General features: G+C 33.9%; 1 protein-coding gene across 9 annotated transcripts in view; it reads right to left on the bottom strand.

The window, feature by feature from the left end:
* The window catches only part of LOC128234879 (zinc finger CCCH domain-containing protein 10-like), a 220,587-nt gene extending 203,099 nt beyond the window's left edge, over positions 1-17,488 (bottom strand). For 4 of the 9 annotated variants that reach the window (XM_052949511.1, XM_052949595.1, XM_052949746.1 and 1 more), the window contains exons 1-2: positions 17,438-17,469; positions 8,644-8,731 (exon numbers count right to left, since the gene is read on the bottom strand). The gene's annotated coding sequence lies outside the window, so the exon portion shown is untranslated. Of the gene's footprint in view, positions 1-8,643; positions 8,732-10,714; positions 10,730-17,437 lie in introns of those variants that run through there. The other 5 variants (XM_052950260.1, XM_052949819.1, XM_052950122.1 and 2 more) reach the window with 5 other exon arrangements.
* Positions 17,489-20,043: the final 2,555 nt, after the last annotated feature.

Here is a 20,043-nt window from a genome sequence, read left to right as displayed (position 1 = left end):
CCTCAACAATTTGAAAGCCAGAGTTATATGAGCCTTGCTGTACATGTGCAAATTTTCTGTTGCAACATGAGTACCAAGTTTCATTTGAATATCTTGAACTAAAAAAATATATTTTGGGTCATGACCAAGGTGTGTTTTAGTTTTGCACACTGAAATTGTTAAACTTTATATGGGGAGTACCCCCCCCCCCCCCACACACACCCTGACAACATTTTAAACCAAAAATATTCTGGTTCTGAGGGGGGAGGGACAAAATTCAAAAGGTAATTTTAGCCCTTAAGTAATACACCCCCTTTAACTTCTACCCTAGATCCGCCCCTGGCCCCCTTCCTAATAAGAATAATATAATTATACGTTTTTCCTAAGAAAATATTTGGCATAAGTCTGAAAAATTGCATTCTTAATGTAATTTTTTTCAACTATTGACATGAAAAAGTAAACTGAAACAATTTAAGAGGATGTGCGAGCTCGGTGCACCCCCATCTAAATCTGCAAGAAAGTAAAGCATATCCGATAAGATAAAAGGCAAAAAGTATGATGTTTCAAAATCCAGCTGTGCAATTTTAACTAAAGTATCTTTTACAGACAATTAAAGTGCTTTTCTTCAAGGCAATAAAGTGCAGATTTTGTGCAGTATTTTCAACAGCAAAAATAATAGTAACCCGTGTGGGCTTGATTCTTCAATGAAGCAAAGCAAAACAGGTCTTCCCCTTGGCAGACGTTGGGAACATGTTACCGGAAAAAACCTAACATATCACCACTTTTTTAAATTGGTAATCCCATAGATTCAAAGAAAACTGATTTATTGCTATAAAAAGAAATCTGGGAAGTTTTGCTTATAAATCCTGTCAAAGATAAGTGGTACGCACCATGGGGCCATATAATATATCCTACTAACAAGCATACAACAAAATATTATAACATCAAGAGTTTTAGTTTAAAATTGTGTTAAGGAAACAAACTGAATTAAACATCTAAACTAATTGTGTCCCATGTAGGTACCAGTGATTGGTCTAACAATTAAAACTGAGAAAACTGGCATAAAATATGACCCATTTTATCAAATAAATCAATATATATCTAAAATAAAGCTCCGTGGTGTCTATATAAGCAATTAATAACAATTATTCAACTGTTTTATTGGTGAAAGATGAAATATCTGGATGATTCTAAATGCTTTCTTCCAACTAAAAGTAATCTACGAATAAAATTATCAGTAAATCTTCTTTGAGTAATGTCTCAAACTTAATGTACCAAGATAACAGCACATTTCAGGACCAAAGATTCTTTTCAGACTGTTCACAACTTAACAGTTACCATTCCCGGATTTTCCTCTGTGGCTTCAATCCAATTACAGAAATCGTCTTGTCAAAGTGTCAATGCATGAAATGGGATTTTCATTACATTTGAGACACCGTGAGACACCGCATTTACAATGAAAACAACATCGACTGACAGTTTCTCTTGTATCAACGGACATCATTTATCAGATAACGCAGTGATCTTCTTTAAAGGAGGCGTAAAGCATCACATAGCTTTGAATCCCGAAATCGCTACATTATGAGAAGTTTTGTTAAATAATTGTTAGAGAAAGAAAAATAATATTGTGTAAAATTTGTTGTATGACAGCTAGGATTATTTGGCAACACGTTATTTTTGGGAAAAGCACATCAATTATTAAAATCGAGGGGGTGGCATGGGGATGGAGGGGAGTTAGTAGTTCATTTTGTTATATGCCTTTTATAAATTTCCTTTTATATTACCGTATATCCAATAGTGAAAATACAGCCCACCGTATTGAAAAATCGGTATCATTAAGCTGTAACTGTTGTTCACCAAACAAAAATCTGAGCATAGTACAAGCATGAGTTGAGTGCTACCTTTAACACTCTTATGCTTTATATTTTAACCTTATGACCTTACTATTCAATACCAAAATAATTTAGGAACATACTATTTCCTTAGAAATTATTCAGAATGACTATATATTTAATTGCTGATATAATTGTGTTAATATAGAAGAAAATTCACCAAATCATTATAAATGCCATTGGTTTATGACGACATTTCCACAATGGTAATTTCCGGGAAATGCCAATTACGGTAAAATTATTGAAGTCCACCAATTATAATGTTTAAAATGAGAACAGGGATTTTAGTATTTTCAACCTGCAAAAAATATTTGTAACCCCAGCCTCCCCCCTACCCCTGCCCCCCCCCCCCCCCCCCCCCCGGTATAGGTCTTTACCAAAAACAGCAGGGGGAAAACACATTATTTCAAAAGCTTTGAAAAAAATCCAGTTATATGACACAGTTTGATAATTCATTGAAAATTTTTTTAAATGAAATTACCGTATTGATTTTTTTTTATTTTGATTTTTTTTTACCAAATAATAAACAACAAATAAATTTTGTACAAATTAAAGAACTTATATCAAACCAGTGAAACTTATTTTTATATATATTTGTGAGAAATAATCATTTTAACTTTCTCTCTATGTATGATTTAGATTTACTGGAAATGTGTTAATTTTAACAGGAAATTAAGCAAACCTTCAAATTATTTTTTTCAAGAATTTCAAGTACATATCAATTTTATGCCAAAATTCAAACAGAAATATCATTTTTACTACTTTTTCTTTCAAAAATATTTCCATGATTTCAAGATATTTCAAGGAGTCATTTGGAAACCATTTAAATCAACCGGTATTCCCTGTATTCATTTTATGCCATATACATAATAACAATTACTGTTTGAAATTAACCAAGATTTTACAGCTTGGAATGAACTAGTCTTGATACAATACCAGGTGTTAATCTATTATGATGAAATTTCATAAATCTTAAGAATATCATAGTTCTTTCATACTTATGTTAAGTGAAGTTTCAGTATGTTAAAATATGCAGCTCTAATGCTCAGAAATTTTACAGTCCAATCAAATCACTTAATGGATTCCAATGTTAAAGTTAAAGATGCACTTTTACTCCCAGATAAGATTTACCACAATTAATAATATTGTTTTAATATTCCAAATAGGACGGTCATGAATAAATGTAAAAACAATGTTTATTATGAAGGATACCAAGTTGAATTTGAAAGAAATGAGCATAAAACATGGTATTTCTACCTTATAAAACTAAAGAAGACCATAGTAAGTAACTCTTTTAGCATTCACCAATCATTTAATATTTTTGTGCTTTCTGCTATTAAATACACAGTTACAATCATGTTATCAATCAGTAATATATATTTTCCATGAATGCATAGTTAGAAGTTAAAGGTTTATCAGTCAAACATTGCTTTTTATACACTCCTACGCACAGGGTACAGAAGGTATAAAATTCAGCTATCTATATGTTTATCAAATAATGCTCAAAATGAGCCAAATTCTGACCACTGTGCCCAAGTGTATGTATTGATTTTGAATAAGAGTGTCACTTTAATTGAAATCTGAGGTACATGTAGCTATATTGAATACAGCCCCAGAATAGTAACTTAGAATTCAGTCTAAACATAATATTGAAACACATTAACAAATGGATCCTGGCAAACAATTTTTACTCAAGTTTCATCCAATTCTGTGAAAAGTTAGAAACCTGAGCTTTAAATAGCAAACACTTCTTGGGCTATTCTCTAAACATTACATTCATCATACTGTTTCTACATAGCACTGTTAATTGTGACAATTTCGCTCAACTTTCAGTTCAACCATTATAAAATGCCAATAAATTATGAATGAGATATCAAATTAAAAAAAAAATATTACAATGAAACATTTACTGGTGTTGACAATAACTATTTGTAATAAGCCTGGAAAAAAAGTATTTCAAAAAAAGTGTCATCTTTAATATTGGAAATCAATACCTTTTTACAACCAGACCTTCTTTAAACTCACCTTACCTAATAGTATGTTGAAATTTAGTTTGAAAGTTTACTGGTGCTTCAGTTTGCAAGCATCTTCATACACCTGATTTTTTTTATATGACTTTTTTATTACGGAGAACACCAGAAGTCCATCATGGTCTTCCTTTCTCAAAAGACAAGCACATTAATAAGTTATAAAATATAACATAAAAAGAACATAAAAAGAACATAAAAAGGGAGGGGGTATTCTTGTTTACGTGAACAATAATATACAGTACCGTAGACGTCTAGATCTCGAGGTAAATGACATTGAATCGATTTGGCTTGAAATTAATGGTCTATATTGCAAATCGTTCTTAATCAATTTCATTTATCGACCTCCGAACTCCCAACAAAAATGGATTGACTTATATGATAAGCAGTTAGAAATAGCTGATAGTTCTAATATTGGGTTTCATTTAATTGGAGATTTTAATATCACTTATTCGCCGGAAAGTGGCAAATATAACAACACTAAATGGGCAGATCTTACCACGAAGTATGGCTTGGAACAATTAATCAAATCACCAACAAGAATTTCAAAAAATAACTCTACTATAATAGATCATTTATATACGAATATGAGTAATCATGTAACTGAATGGTGTGTGTCTCACTTATCACTAAGTGACCACTTTCCCGTTTGTTTCACACATTCTATTACAGACAAATTACCAAAATTGGCCCCTAATAGCCATACAGTTATACAATATAGATCTTTTAAGAAATTTGAAAAAGAAGCTTTTCAGGCAGAATTGATGTTTTCAGGACTGGATGAAATAGACTCATTGTCAAATTCCAATGATGCACTGAAAAGATTTTATGAAATTCTAAATGGCATTTTATCTAAACATGCCCCAGTCAAAGATAAACGTGTGAAACGCGAGAATCAGCCTGATTGGTTTACTGAGGAAATTATATCTATAATAAATCACAGGGATAAATGCCGAAAAACTGGCAACATAGACCAGTATAAAATACTTAGAAATAAAGTAACTTCTATGATAAAGAAAAGTAAAAAGAATTTTTTCAACAATGCAATAAAAGACAATAAAAATCCGACATATTTATGGAAAAATCTAAAAGATATTTCACATTTGAATCAATCAACTGTGACAGCATTACCTCATAAAATGACATTTAATGAATTTCCGGTTAAAGATCCGTCAAATATTGTAAACGAATTAAACAGTCATTTTGTAAGCATTTCAAACATTATAAATAAAACAAAGTTTTTGAATACAAATTTTAGAAACTTAAAACATATTCTAGATACAAAACTAGGTACAAATAGGTTTGAGATTAAACATATTACCCCTTATGAAGTCCATACTATTATTGATAAATTAAATGTTGGAAAGGCCACAGGCATAGATGGAGTAGGCCCCAAAATTTTGAAGCAATGTGGTGATACTATTACACCTTGTATAGCATCAATTATCAACAGTAGTATAGCGCATGGAGTTTTCCCTGATAAACTGAAAGAAGCACGAGTAATACCAATTTTCAAGTCGGGCAACAAAGAGGACCCCAATAATTACCGCCCCATTTCAATACTCCCAACTATATCAAAAATCTTTGAAAGGCATATAGCGACCCAGGTACAGTTGTACTTTGAGAAAACCGATGTCATACACAAAACACAATCTGGATTTAGAAAACACCATTCATGTAACACTGCTCTGATAAGACTTATAGATACTTGGCTTAAAGATGTTGACAGTGGTAAACTAGTTGGTGCGATATTTTTGGATTTGAGAAAAGCTTTCGATTTAGTTGATCATGAAATTCTTCTTTATAAATTGAAACTGTATCATTTTTCTGAAATAGCATTGAATTTGTTTAAATCATATCTTGAAAATAGAAACCAAATTGTAAAGATTGGCAAAATTAAATCGCAAAAACTCACTGTTACATCTGGGGTACCCCAGGGTTCCATACTGGGACCCTTGCTTTTTATTTTATACATAAATGATATTGCAGTTATGCATCCAACATTAAATATAGATCTATATGCAGATGACTCAACACTTTATGAATCTGGATATCAGTTGACGGATATTCAAAATAAATTACAACATCATTTAAATTATGTTAATAAGTGGTGTCAACTAAATAATATGTCATTGCATCCTTCCAAGACTAAATGCATGTTAATAGGGTCTGCAAATAAATTAAAAAACATTGGGAATCTTGAACTTTGTATTAATGATGTTCAAATAGTTAATGTTGTTGTGCAAAAGTTATTAGGGTTGTATATAGATAATACACTAAACTGGCATGTGCAAATCGATTATGTTTGTAAAAATCTGAATAAGAAAATTGCACTTCTAAAAAATATAATATATTTCCTCACACCTGATACAAAACGATGTTTTACAATGCATATATTCTGCCAAATTTTGATTACGGCTGCTTGGTCTGGGGCAAGGGAACCAATTCATATGTGAATAAAATAAATAACTTACAAAAACGAATTGCAAAAATCATACTTGGTAAATCTAAACGAGATTCATCAACAAATCTATTTAAAGAACTAAAATGGCTAAACTTCTCGGATAGATGTAAATACCACGCAGCAGTATTAGTTTACAAGACGTTGAATAGCATGGCTCCATCATATATGTCAGAATTAGTAACAGTTTCAGACAATAATGTATATATGCTAAGATCAATGGCACACAAAGATATTGTTTTACAAACTAGACCTCGTACTAATTATATGAAAGCATCGTTTACATATTACAGCAGAATTGTTTGGAATAATATACCTTTGGAAATACGAGAATCAAAAAACTTTAATACGTATAAAATAAAGGTCAAACAGTACCTCATAGGAAACTTGTGATTATACAAATTGTGATGTTTTATTCATAATTATATTTAACTGAGAGTATCTGTCTAATATTGATTCAACATCATCATCATGTCATCATATGCATCTTTATCGTCAGCATCAACAGCATACTTATAATCATCATCATCATCGTCATCGTTGTTAGCATCGTCTTCATGTTTGTCTTATGATTATTTGCCATATTTTCATTCTGTTTCAGAGGGCCATATCGAAAATAAGATTCTGTAGTTTTGTACATGATCTTAATATGTCACCTTCTTAAAATAAAGATATTATTATTATTATTATTATTATTATTATTAGCAAAAAATATTGGGACTTAATAAATGTGTTGCAATGACATATTGGATGGCTAAAAAAACAGTCACATTGTCACTCAGTAAACACACATACCAGAAGGATCATGTGATAGCGGCAATTGTTCATGAATTCTGCCTCATGTTAATGTATTGAACATGTCCTACGCTGCCCTCATGGACGACAATACCACCTAACAGAAAATATCACCGCGCCTACAAAACCACCTATACGACAATACCACCATTATGACAATGCCACCATTATGACAATGCCACCATTATGACAATGCCACCATTATGACAATACCACCATTATGACAATGCCACCGTTATGACAATGCCACCGTTATGACAATGCCACCATTATGACAATATACCACCATTATGACAATGCCACCGTTATGACAATGCCACCGTTATGACAATGCCACCATTACGACAATACCACCATTACGACAATACCACCGTTACGACAATACCACCGTTATGACAATGCCACCGTTATGACAATGCCACCATTATGACAATGCCACCATTATGACAATGCCACCATTATGACAATACCACCATTATGACAATACCACCATTATGACAATGCCACCATTATGACAATGCCACCATTATAACAATACCACCATTATGACAATACCACCGTTATGACAATGCCACCATTATGACAATACCACCATTATGACAATACCACCATTATGACAATACCACCATTATGACAATCCCACCATTATGACAATGCCACCATTATGACAATACCACCATTATGACAATACCACCATTATGACAATTATGACAATACCACCGTTATGACAATGCCACCATTATGACAATACCACCATTATGACAATACCACCGTTATGACAATACCACCGTTATGACAATACCACCGTTATGACAAAACCACCGTTATGACAATGCGACTGTTATCACAATCCCATCATTATGACAATACCACCGTAATGACAGTCATCAAAATTAGACTCGGATCATGCACAAGCCATAATTCTTATACAATTGTTTAGTATCAAATTTTTGAACAAGCCCTGCTATATAAAATTCAGAATTTGTGCAAGCCCAAAGGCATTTTACCAGTACAGGGCTTGGGGGCATGTGTTAATTTTTTTGACCACTGTGACAATACCACCATTATGACAATACCGCAACTTTGTCCCTTGGAAAATCAAGTGAAAAATAGTCATAATAATGCACCAGTCAATTGCAACCACGGCCCCCCCCCCCCCCCAGGTCCGAGGAATAGCGGGGACTTTGACTTTTGATCCAGCCAAGCCCGGACAAAGTCCCTGCCCTGCTGGGACGAACTGCTTGTGAAAACCCCGCCAAATGCCCCCGCACCCAAGGGACTATAGGTAAGGCCCAATCCCGGCTATATTTGGTGGGAAGACAAAACCACCGCATTCACCGGCACTGCGGGGCCACCTGGAAGGTAAAAACACGGCCCATTTCCCCGGCTATCCCCGGGACCTGGGGGGGGGCGTGATTACAATTGACTGGTGCATAATTGCGCTTTTAAATTCAATCAATTTTTCAAATCAAACAACTGTCTCACTCACCACTTTCATTAGACCTTTTCAAGTTGCAATAATTATTCAAAGCTTCACACAATGGGGGTTGACTGGTTTACAGATGCCTGGTAATCACCTGAATATAGATGTGGTAAAAATAAACAAAATAGAGCAATAGTCAATACTAGGCCTAATTAAATCAATTGTAAATTTACATAGTAATATAGGCTTTGTGATTTTTTTATGCCGCCCTCTATGCGCCATCAGATGTCGGCTTTCAAAGCTATTTCAATTTAGTATTAAATAATGAAAGCAGTGAACTGACCTACATTTGAAAAATAATACAAACTATTACATTATCGCATTTCTTCTATTGTTTTTTAAATAATATAGACCTAAGTTAAACAATTGTAAATATAGATTACGGTATGTCATTAAAGGCCGGCCTCAGATGACAGCTTATAGAGAGCCCTTTCAATTGATGATAATTTCAGTATTGGTCAATGAAAGCACTTAAACTGACCTTCATATGAAGTGATGATCATCCAAAACAGGTCTTGACAAGGATTACCAGGTAATTATATCAATACTTTGCAAATTCTTGCAAATAATATTTTTCATATTAGAATTTTCAGGGTGTAGGGGGGGGGGGGGGGGGGAGTAAATATAGTCAATCATTCAGGTGGCACCCATATTAAAAATCCTGGGACATATTGTATGTTTTAGGGAGGAGAAGTAGTGTGACATTATACTTTCGTTTATATAATATCTCAAAAGTGTGATTCAAACATGAATCAAAATAATACATTTCAGCACATTTTTTACGTTATTCAATGGCTCTACTTAGCGTAAGGATAATTGAGTAAATCGTCGGCTGCCTAATCATGTCTGCGTACACCTTGAAGCCATCTTATGAGGTCTAACCTGAAGCTTGCTGGAGATGGGTGAGTTGTATCAATTGGTTGACATACCTCTGCCACGGATCACTGGTGGGATTCACATTGAACATTTAGAAAGCCCCCCCCCCCCATATCCTTCCATGGGGGGGACTCTCTTAAAAGTTGAAACCTTGACCCTAGTTTTGTGACCTTAACTCAGCCCAAATGAGAACAGCATGTCACTTTGATGATAAGCAACCAAGTTATATCAATGTCATTTAATGTATGACAGCAAAACATTACAGAGTTGACATGTAGCAAATTGCATGGCTCAAATATTATTGACCTAGTACTGTGACCTTGACGTTGACCCCGCAGTGTGGTTCTAACATTGGGTTCGGTGGTCACCAAACATTTCATCAATACCAGGCTGACCTCTATTGTGTGTAGAAAATATGCAGCAAACAAAAAATGCAATGAAGAGTTGGACTGATTGAAAAGAGAATCATATATTTACCTTGGACAAATATTGAGTACTTAAATATGAAGTAGGCGCGAGCGAATGATTTCTGAGGTTGTGAACATTGGGCATTAATTCCTTCATGCCTGTACTCACATTATTAGTTAAAATAATATTTATTTCATGAAAATACGTTAAAACAAAACATATTATATATATATATATATATTCTATTAAGAATTGAGGAAATTAACTGAAAGCATATAATATTACCAGTCTCTCTATATTATTGAAAGCTTTAGCAGCTGATTTCAGCAACCTCTATGAAAATTGATGACCAGTCTTGCAGACAGTATCAGACACTAATAACAATTTATAACCACATGTAAACATACAAACACACGTTCTCTGGTTTCATTACTGCCCTGATCCATTCTAACAAGGCCTTTCTGTTTGGACAAGGAAATGTTGTCCTGGACAAAATCAACAGAGCTGATGGGATACAATGAATGTAAAATATTTGTATAGCATATAACATTCAGAATTAGATACAACATTGTTAAGTTTTAACACAGTAGCAACTGACAGAAGATTGCAAAACAAATATGGTAAGAGGGATTTGTTTTTGTACTGTTGGGATTAATTAATTTATCAGTTGAGTTTTTTTTTTCTTTTTAAACTCATAAAGGGGTTTAAACTTCCAGAGAGTTCTTATGTTATTTTGAGATATTTACCTTTCTTTTTTAATACAATGCATAAAACTGATAGCTAAAACACATACTTTATATACGACTGTTTCTGCTAGATGCATTTCATGTGTTCAAACCATGCAGCAAAACACATTACTGGAATTCATTTTCGATACACTGTAATAAAAGGATCCAATGTATTTGTCTTAACATTTAAACTGTTACAATAAATCAAAATGAGCTGAAATAATGCCACCATTATCAGGGAAATTGGTGAAATCTGAGAAGATTAAACATGATATATTGGGTTAATTTGTCTATAACCATGAAATATTAAAATATCCCCCAAATTATGTAGCAATAAAACCAGATTAGGAGCCCTGATGGCTAAGCTGATAAAATGAAATAATGTATTGTAAAAACATCAAATCAAACAAGTGTTAAGGGTATTTTTTTCTTTCAAATTATTGCACAGAAATTCTCTACTCATTTGTGAAAAAAATTAAAATTTAAATTAAAGTTTAATAAAATACAACTTTCAGCCCACTCATTCCAATGAAGAAAACTCAAATAATTTATCCGGTTTATTCTTTGGGTGTGTACATGTACCCATAAAATTGTCCTTTTTTGAAAAACCAGTGATTTTCCAGTATAGGAATCTAAATGAATATTTCTGTGACCTATCAGACCTGTGCACATGTTGCCTGAATAACTACATGTAAGTTAACTAGGGAACAGTAAATCATAAGACTCCTCCACAAAACCCACCTATGGATATTAATAAAGAAATCTTGACAGACAAGGCATGATAATTATTATGCTATATTTGTCTAAAACAGTGAAATATGCTAGTGCTACATTACCGTATGTCACTCTCCATATAAAGTTAGGCCATATAATAATATTGTTCACCGTAGTTTCTGATTACATATGGCCATCACCTTCTAATTTTTACATACCCAGTAATGCTTCTTTTTTCTAAGAAAAATAAAAATATTTATTATTATTATTATACCATATTTGTTATTTAAGCCTAAAACTATTTTGAGATATATTACTTTTGAAAATATCATTGTTAGACTATTTGATCAGCAGTTGATAAATTCCTATTTTAGACAAGCTATATGAGGTAACTCTTGGTTGAAGACCATTTTGAGAAACAATCAGGGCTTTTTCTGCCCATTTTGGGAAAAAGACCCTAGACATTTTGGGAAATTTTGTGTCGTGAAAATGCTGAAATTAGGAAATTTTACAGTTAAAAGAAAAAGCTGTCTAGTCTCCTGCGTAATAGAAAATGATTTAATATCAGTTTATTTTCCCTTTAAAAGACTCAAAAAATATCAATCCTTGGGGTGTATATATCTATTGCAATAAATCATGACAGATAATATTTCATACTGATCTCTGAATGTGATGAAAATCAATGATTTCAGAGTTCATTTATCAAAAAAAACTTTACATCACACAATTTATAAGGTTGTTGAAAATGAACCAGTACAGGTAAAACGACTTTCTAAAATATGGACCCGTGGGAACTATAGAAAAAGCCCTGACAATTAATCAAAACAGCGGTCAAAATAATATAATCTTTCCAACTCCCTTCTCTTTTTTTTCAAATACATGTATGTGACGCAGAGAAACCAGAGAGTTTTATTGTGCTTGGCCTCGTAGATCACCTATTCAAGTAGAATGACTAACAGGTTCATAGAAAATTCATAGAAATTCTTGCAAATTTATAACATCATAAATTGTTATTATAAATCAACACCTTTTTAGCATGTTCTAAATGTGTTCCATTAATTATGCTGTTTCATCATTTTTCACCATATAAACAGATGAGTTCATGTGTGTTACCACTGTTCATAAACTCCAAGTATGGTCTCAATAATCAAGTAAAAACATGATTATGTCTGCTGCGGTTTTAATACTGATGTTGTCATGATATTTTAGGCATTGATTTCTCAAATGTCAATTAAATGTAATGCAAAGTAAAACAAGGAAAGCAAAGGAAATGTATTCCGAAGGGTACTCACATAAATCAAAAGTGTGTGATCATCAAGACCCAAATGGCAATAAGTATGAGTCTATTTTCAATGTTTTGAATGAAAATTTCTAAAGGTGTGAGGGCCTTAGATAACAAAAGTACTCCAGTCAAATCTCAATCTCAGTCTAAACTCATTTTACCACATAAAAGCATTTGATGATTCAAAATTTTGCATGTTTTTACTTTTTTAATAAACACATTTCCTCATAGAATGTCTTGATAAAAGCATTTGTCAATATTTAAAAAAAAAACTTATTCTAGAGTCAAAAATACACTTCAGTAATTGCTAAAAAACATAGAGATCTACTCAATTACTTTTTATGCTGTAGAATATTTTTTTCTTTGGAATCTTGACTAAAGTTTTAATCATCATATTCTATGAGAGAATGCCCTTTTAAAAGGTGTAATAACATATCCGAATTTTTAATAAGTTTTAATATTATGTGGTAAAATAAGTTGCCTCTCCGATTGAAATTTGACTTTAAAGAGTATTTTAGTGATGTTGGGGCCAGCTATATCTAGGGACTGCCAATGCAAGTGAGAACCCTGTAAAAATTTATTAAAGGCCTGAAATTGTATGTTTTGACTCATAAATGTCATTAAATACAGTCTTGGAAAACCATAAGCATTTTTTATTTTAGTTTATACTGATTTACCTTTGCTCCATTTTAAAGACAGATGTAAGCAAAAATGAGTCTTATGAGTAGACAACCTGAACAGCAGCTCTACATCTATATCATAATACCAATCTCGTCCTCAAATACATATCTTTGGTTAACCTTCACTTCCATATCAAAGGGAGACAACTATTTTGTTCTACCATTTTGTTCATAGTCTGCATTAACAGAACATGAAATATATGATATTTTTGTTACGACACATTGAATCTTATTACTGATGTATTAACATCGCTTATGACACATGCAACTTCATGGCTTTGTGCAAGAATGGTCATTGCAAGGAAACGGAATACAGCTGCGAAACAACGAAACAGTACAGAGCCCGACAGATCAACATCAATGATGAAATTAACAGATAAAAACTTTTAAAAGAGGTAAACTCTGCTTAAAATGACAGTGAGTTGCTAAAACACTTATTGACAGTTTAGTGTGTGAAACGTTCACATGACTTGCAAAATGTACAGAAAAAACACATTAAACACTTTTTCAAACTGGGAAACCATTAATCGCATTTTTTAAATGTGAAAACTCAGCTGAGACAGCAACATGATTGTTGCATTTATTCTTTGAAACATGTAAAATTGTACACCTTTTTTAAATGGGAAAATTCCGCCGAGACAGCATTATGACTGTTGCATTTATTCTTTGAAACATGTAACATTATGTATTATCTGCCTCCTACTAGCTCGCATTGACAGTTCCAGGCTTGCTTTGAGGAAATACTGTATTTGCCAGCTTGGGAAAAACTGGTGTCTAGTTCGTTTAAACTATTAAAATGAAATGCAATGCCATCGGGCAAGTTCAAGGGAAAGTGTGAAGCTGAAACCTTTTTATATCATTCAATGTGAGATGGAATGCAAGGCCATTTGGCAGGTTCATAGGCCGGACGGAAAGTGTGATGGACTTATCCAGTTTGTTACTACAATGTCAGATAGGGTTGGTTTGAGCAGGCCTGAGAGGTTGTAAGAAAGAAGCGCAGGGCACGGCCAATGTGGCACCTTGCAACAGAGATTGGTGTAGCAGTAACTTGGACATCACATGTCAAGCAGTCTAGATGGCAAGATATTCAATCAGAGCAGCTAGATGTTAGAGCAGCCGAAATACAGGTGCTGGCACTTGTCTATTCTGACATAACTCCCCAAAGTCTGGCCTTTCAGAAGAAACCTGGGGGGAGTGTTGTCAGTCTGTACGATAGTTTGTCGGACCTTGGCTGCCGCTTGTAAAAAATGGTGAGGTCCGAAAACCGTATGTATATTGTAGGCCTGTGTGTCTGGCAATAAATATTAAGGGGAAATCTGTTGTTTTTTTATTTAAAAATCAACGAAGTGTCAGAGTTTTTGTTAGTTTCACTGTTTCCTTGTTTGGAATGACGTCCTAGATTGTTTAACAGTAACCACGGAGGTCTATTAAAGTAAATTATGTGTCCTGTCATTTTCGCTTTCAAACCTTTCAAACATTATAACCAAAAAAATTGCTGTACATCAAATAAATTATATAAGTGAATCATTAATGCAGTGTGTATTTTTTACCCTAGAATTCCCAGAAAAAAATGCCAGTGTTTTATCTATGGTATTAGGCTTCTGACAACTTCAATTCTAAGTTTTTCGTTTCAGAGAAATAATTTGGAAAAAAAACATTTCTTTACTTTATTACAAAGGGATATAACTCCCATTGCCTTGTCTTGAATGAGTTATACCAGCCATGGAAAATCTGGATATAATAAGCAAAAGAAACGGTAGTTATATCAAATATTTCTTATGATATTGTATGATTAGCATTTATGTAAAATCATTCTACACATATTTAAATAATAAATAAATGTGGGTTCTGTGAAATTCTTTAAAACTTTGCTGAAGGTATTGAAATATTGATAAACACAGAAACATTCGAAAGTTTGCTTTCGTAATTAATATCGCATGGTTTACATTAACAATCCGTAAAAAATTGGCGCTGTTAACATTGTGGCTATCTTATTTGACAATTTTCACTGCGTCCAACCTTTGGTTTATTAGGTTTAAAAAAAATAATCTTAAATTTGCGTATTTTTTTTGGCCTGCATCCTATGGGTGAGTATAAATGTAGTCCATATGTATTCACAGCCTCTTCAGAGTCTTTGGCAATTTTGTATTTGCGACTCTATGCCAAACATTTATAATGAAGAGGAATATAATGAATGTCCAAATTTCATAAAAGTGTCCTTAACATGCATTATTGTGGCTATGGGTGTGTCCTATACACTGTCATTTACGGTAAATATAATATATCTTAATATATGTAAAAACCCTATGTTTACTTTTAAAGTTATACATAATAACTTGGTCCTGCAAAAACTGGACCAGTCCTACAATAGTGACTGTATTGTAGGACCTAGTCCATATAAACAGCCGCTTCAGAGTCTTTGACGATTTTTGTGTTGGCGGCTCTACGCATCCATTTTCCCACTCGTTGTTTTCCTAGCCAAGAATTACAGATCCTAGCACTAACTATATTGAGCTGAAAGATAACGGGCACCTGCTAGATAGTTAAAAAATGGCGATGCTTTGTTGACAGATCGATCTAAACTTGTGGTTCATAAAACACTTAAGTGTAATAAATGAAAGGTATTGACTAAAAATAATTTTTGTTTAACTTTTGTGTTTTTCTTTAACAATGCAGTGTTAAAAATTGTGGAGTTACAGTTGAAGAATATATTTTACATTGGTATGAATCAGTCGACTTGTGGCAATTTGGGAACAAAATGAATATACAAATGTTATTTATTTTTCCCTATACGCGCATTATTGTGGCTATGTAGGACCTTGGTCCACCACTGTTATTATGTCACTTTCGACATACTGTATTTTGATTCTTGATTTATAGATGCTTGGCTTGTGACGTCACCACAGGGATTCTTGGTAACCCGCCATAGGATGTACAAGCCAACAACAAAGCTTAGAGTTTACTGGTATGTAATAGATGGAAACAAGGGTCAGGGTTCGAATTTAGACTCGCATACTCGCAAAATGCCAGCGACATTTGGAAATTGCGAGTGACTTTTATTCAAGCTCGCAAAATTCTGCGAGTGGCTTTTTCTAGACCACAAAATGTTAAAAGGAAAGTAGAATAAACATGAACTTAATTCCGCTATGTAGTCGAGTGTAAACAGCCTATAAGTGGCATGTTTACACTACCGGTATAAAGAAGACAGTACGGAGTCACACTCTAGTAGGTTTTCAAAATAGAACAAATACGGAAAGGCCGAGTTTTATCTCGAATCTTTCCGGGATGCTCCGAGGGGTGCATAATACAAAGTAAATACGAATGACGTAATCACCTACCTAGCTCAATCATTGGCTAAATTTAGCGCTTTTGCGCACTATACATAAACCCCATCATCCTTTGAATATATTTCCGCCCATCTGTCAAAATGAATAGACTTCGTTGATCGATATATTTCATGGTCCAAAGTATCCACGCTACTTTTACTGTTGCTTTTTTATTTTAAATTTATTATTTTATTGTTTTTAATACTTATAGACTTAATGAAATCTGTAGCGTGCTTGTCGAATGGGTATTAAATTACCCGATGGCGAGGGTAAATATACAAAGTGAACAATGTCAAATTATTGGACAGCTTTGTTATCAAAAAGCTGCCAGCATCAGACGAGTCTTTCCATACCCCCCAAATAGAATAAGCCATCAACAAGTTCTAGTAGTCGAGTCACTCAAGATTGATACTTTTTAATATTCATAATATGTCTTAGCAGTAACTTAGGTGTTAATTTCTACTTTAATTAGACAATATTATTTATTTATAAGGAAATAAAGCAAATAATAAAATTGCAAGTTGATTTGTCATTTTGCGAGTTGCCTCAAAATGCACTCGCAAAATTTTGCGAGTGCTCCTCAAAGTTAAATTCGAACCCTGAGGGTGTCTGTGTCAGGTTGGTAACTAATAATAATATATGGACCTTCACTTCATAAGTTCAGTGGTATGAATACTACATTATTTAACGATGGCATTTCTAGTATGTGTTGCAAAACCACAAAATATATCGTAAAATGCTCAACTAGGCCCTTAAAGTCCATTCCCAAAGTACCTAATCACTTACTTATGTATTCAACGGTTATTTTCCAAAACAATTGAAAAACTATGATTTCTTAAACTAAGGGACGTTACGCTAAAACTGAGGTTACATTACAACTTATTTCAGAATTAAGTAAAACGTCCATAAGAAGTTTGGTATTTAGACAAATTTTGATTGTATTAGTTTGAAGGCATCTGATGACAGCGTTTTGTATTCTCTTTAATGTGTTTTCCATTTGTTACCATCTGATCTAAATCGATTTTTTCAGCAAATTCAATTCTCTACTGTAGCGTGCGACGTCAAACAAACCCAACAGATCCCTTTGGAGAAAAGCATGCTCGACCCTGAAGGGGTACGGCCGCTGATCTTTATTTACAGTAAATTCTTAATCCACACAGAGACCGGGCTTTGCTAGTTTGCATATTACCAACAAAGTAAACATAACTACTATGAACGTACTTTCCGTCTAAAACGGAATGATATATTACGAACGCACATCCGCCGACAGCGGACCGTTACATTACTTTCCCCTCCGAGAAGATTTGTCCCGAGTCTTGGCCTGGGAAACTCGTTGGTAAGGCAACTCCGATTCGGCAGTTGTCAACATCCCACCGCTACCACCATTTGTAACGTGCGACGTCAAACAAACCCAACAGATCCCTTCAGAGAAAAGCATACCCCACCCTGAAGGCTCCGCTGGTCTTTATATACAGTAAATTCCGAGTTAATCCACACAGAGACCGGGCTTTGCTTAATTGCATATTACCAACAAGTAAACATAAGTACTATGAACGTAATTCCGTCTACAGCGGAATGTTATAATTTGAACCTGGCAGTAATTAAGATTACGTATCATTTGTCCCAGTTTGTACGCACAATCCGCCGCCTACATCGGACCGGTACACTACCAATCACAACACAGTTTTTACAAAATTTACCCTTTTAGTTCCTAAACGTTTTTTCTCCATTTAGTATACATGTAATTGGTCTATACTATGCAGGGTTTGCATACATTCAAAGAAGCTGTATCCAAGATTAGGCTTTGACTTTCAATCATATAACTTTCCCGGTCTATATGCTTCCTGAAATGCCGTATTTATGTATCATTAAAATAATCAATGACTGATTTAATACATGTATATAGAGAATACTGGGTTAGTGCCGTGGATAGAGGAAGTTTATCTGGCAAGGCGGAGGAATTTATCGGGTGAGCCGAAGGCTCACCCGATAAAATCCGCAGCCGAGCCAGATAAACTTTCTCCATCCACGGCACTAACCTAGTGTTCTATTTATCCTGTTACTTTGTTTAATTAAACACTATAAAACCTTAAAATTAATAAGAATCTTTAAAAGTAAGGGGGACAACTGTTTTTTCCCTGTTGACGTCATCACACTCGGTATCCATGTTTAAATCGCCCCCAAAATAGTTCGTAAAACTGTTTAACTTTTTTAGTAAGTTTATATTCAAAGTCATTGCATTTTAATACGTCAATATCAATTCAAAACATAAAAATACTTTTAAACGTGCATAAGCATGGATCAGTCTCCAAACATTATCTGATGATGTAACAATTATTCCGCAAGTCACAGAGTACAGTACACAGGTCAAAATTCAAGATCACGAGTGTTTACAAACAATCGCAACATATTAAATGGATTTAAATGATGTTGATAGTGTTGAATGATCATAACTGCACCGGCAAAGATATCATTCATTTCTGTTGTAAGTGAGATTTTGTCATTCACCACAGAAATGGAATTAACTATCGATGAGTATCGTTGAATGCTGTTTCACAGTTTCCAGCATTTGCGGGTGGGGTAAGATTTTCACATCACATGTAGATTTCAGGTCGATTGTTTTGCCAGTGTCATTATTTTGCATAATGATGGGACTTTATGGGCGAGTGATTGTTGAGGTCGGCTGTTAGTGGTCCATTGATAAGATACTGAAACAGCAGTTCTGCTTTTCTTTTGACATTTCAGAATATATAAAAGAAGTTCGTTTTCGCGGTCACATGACCACCTGACTGTAGATAAACATCACGTGGTCTACTATCCTAATAAACTAAAGTTTACACGGCACCTTGTTATTGGACCGATTTGTATGCCGGTGACAGGATAAATTCATAATCACAGTGTATGCAGTGCGCATGCCAAGAACCTTACAGATAATACCGCCACTGCAGTGACATCCTGAAAGTTGTAATAGAATAAAGCATAGTACAGCGCATAATTATCTTGTGGACTATCCCTAGACATTATGTTTTAATTATGTTTAATTCCAAACTTAACAGAATGTATGCGTTCAAAAGAGTAAATCCAACACGTCCTACGAGCCTGCACTGCCACACGAGTATAATGTACATTTTGAAAAAGGTTTATTGAGATAACTAAGTTATAAAGCTATAGCTAAAACACGAATGATTGCTTTGAATACTTGAGTATACAACTGTATTGCCCTTAAAATATTACCTTAACCTTGAATACACTTCTCGATTATGCGACAAGCGATACAAAAAACTTGTTGCCAACAAATATTATCGACATCTTGGAAAACTTAAGTGTATTCTATTCGCAATACAACGAACGTTATAGAAAGTAGTATGTTATGACAATGTCATTAATGCACA

The sequence above is a fragment of the Mya arenaria genome, chromosome 1 (genome assembly GCF_026914265.1).
Source record: "Mya arenaria isolate MELC-2E11 chromosome 1, ASM2691426v1".
NCBI classification, from domain to species: Eukaryota; Metazoa; Mollusca; class Bivalvia; order Myida; family Myidae; genus Mya; species Mya arenaria.
Note: the sequence above shows the minus strand (reverse complement) of the source record. Positions and strands in the feature narration are given on the sequence as shown.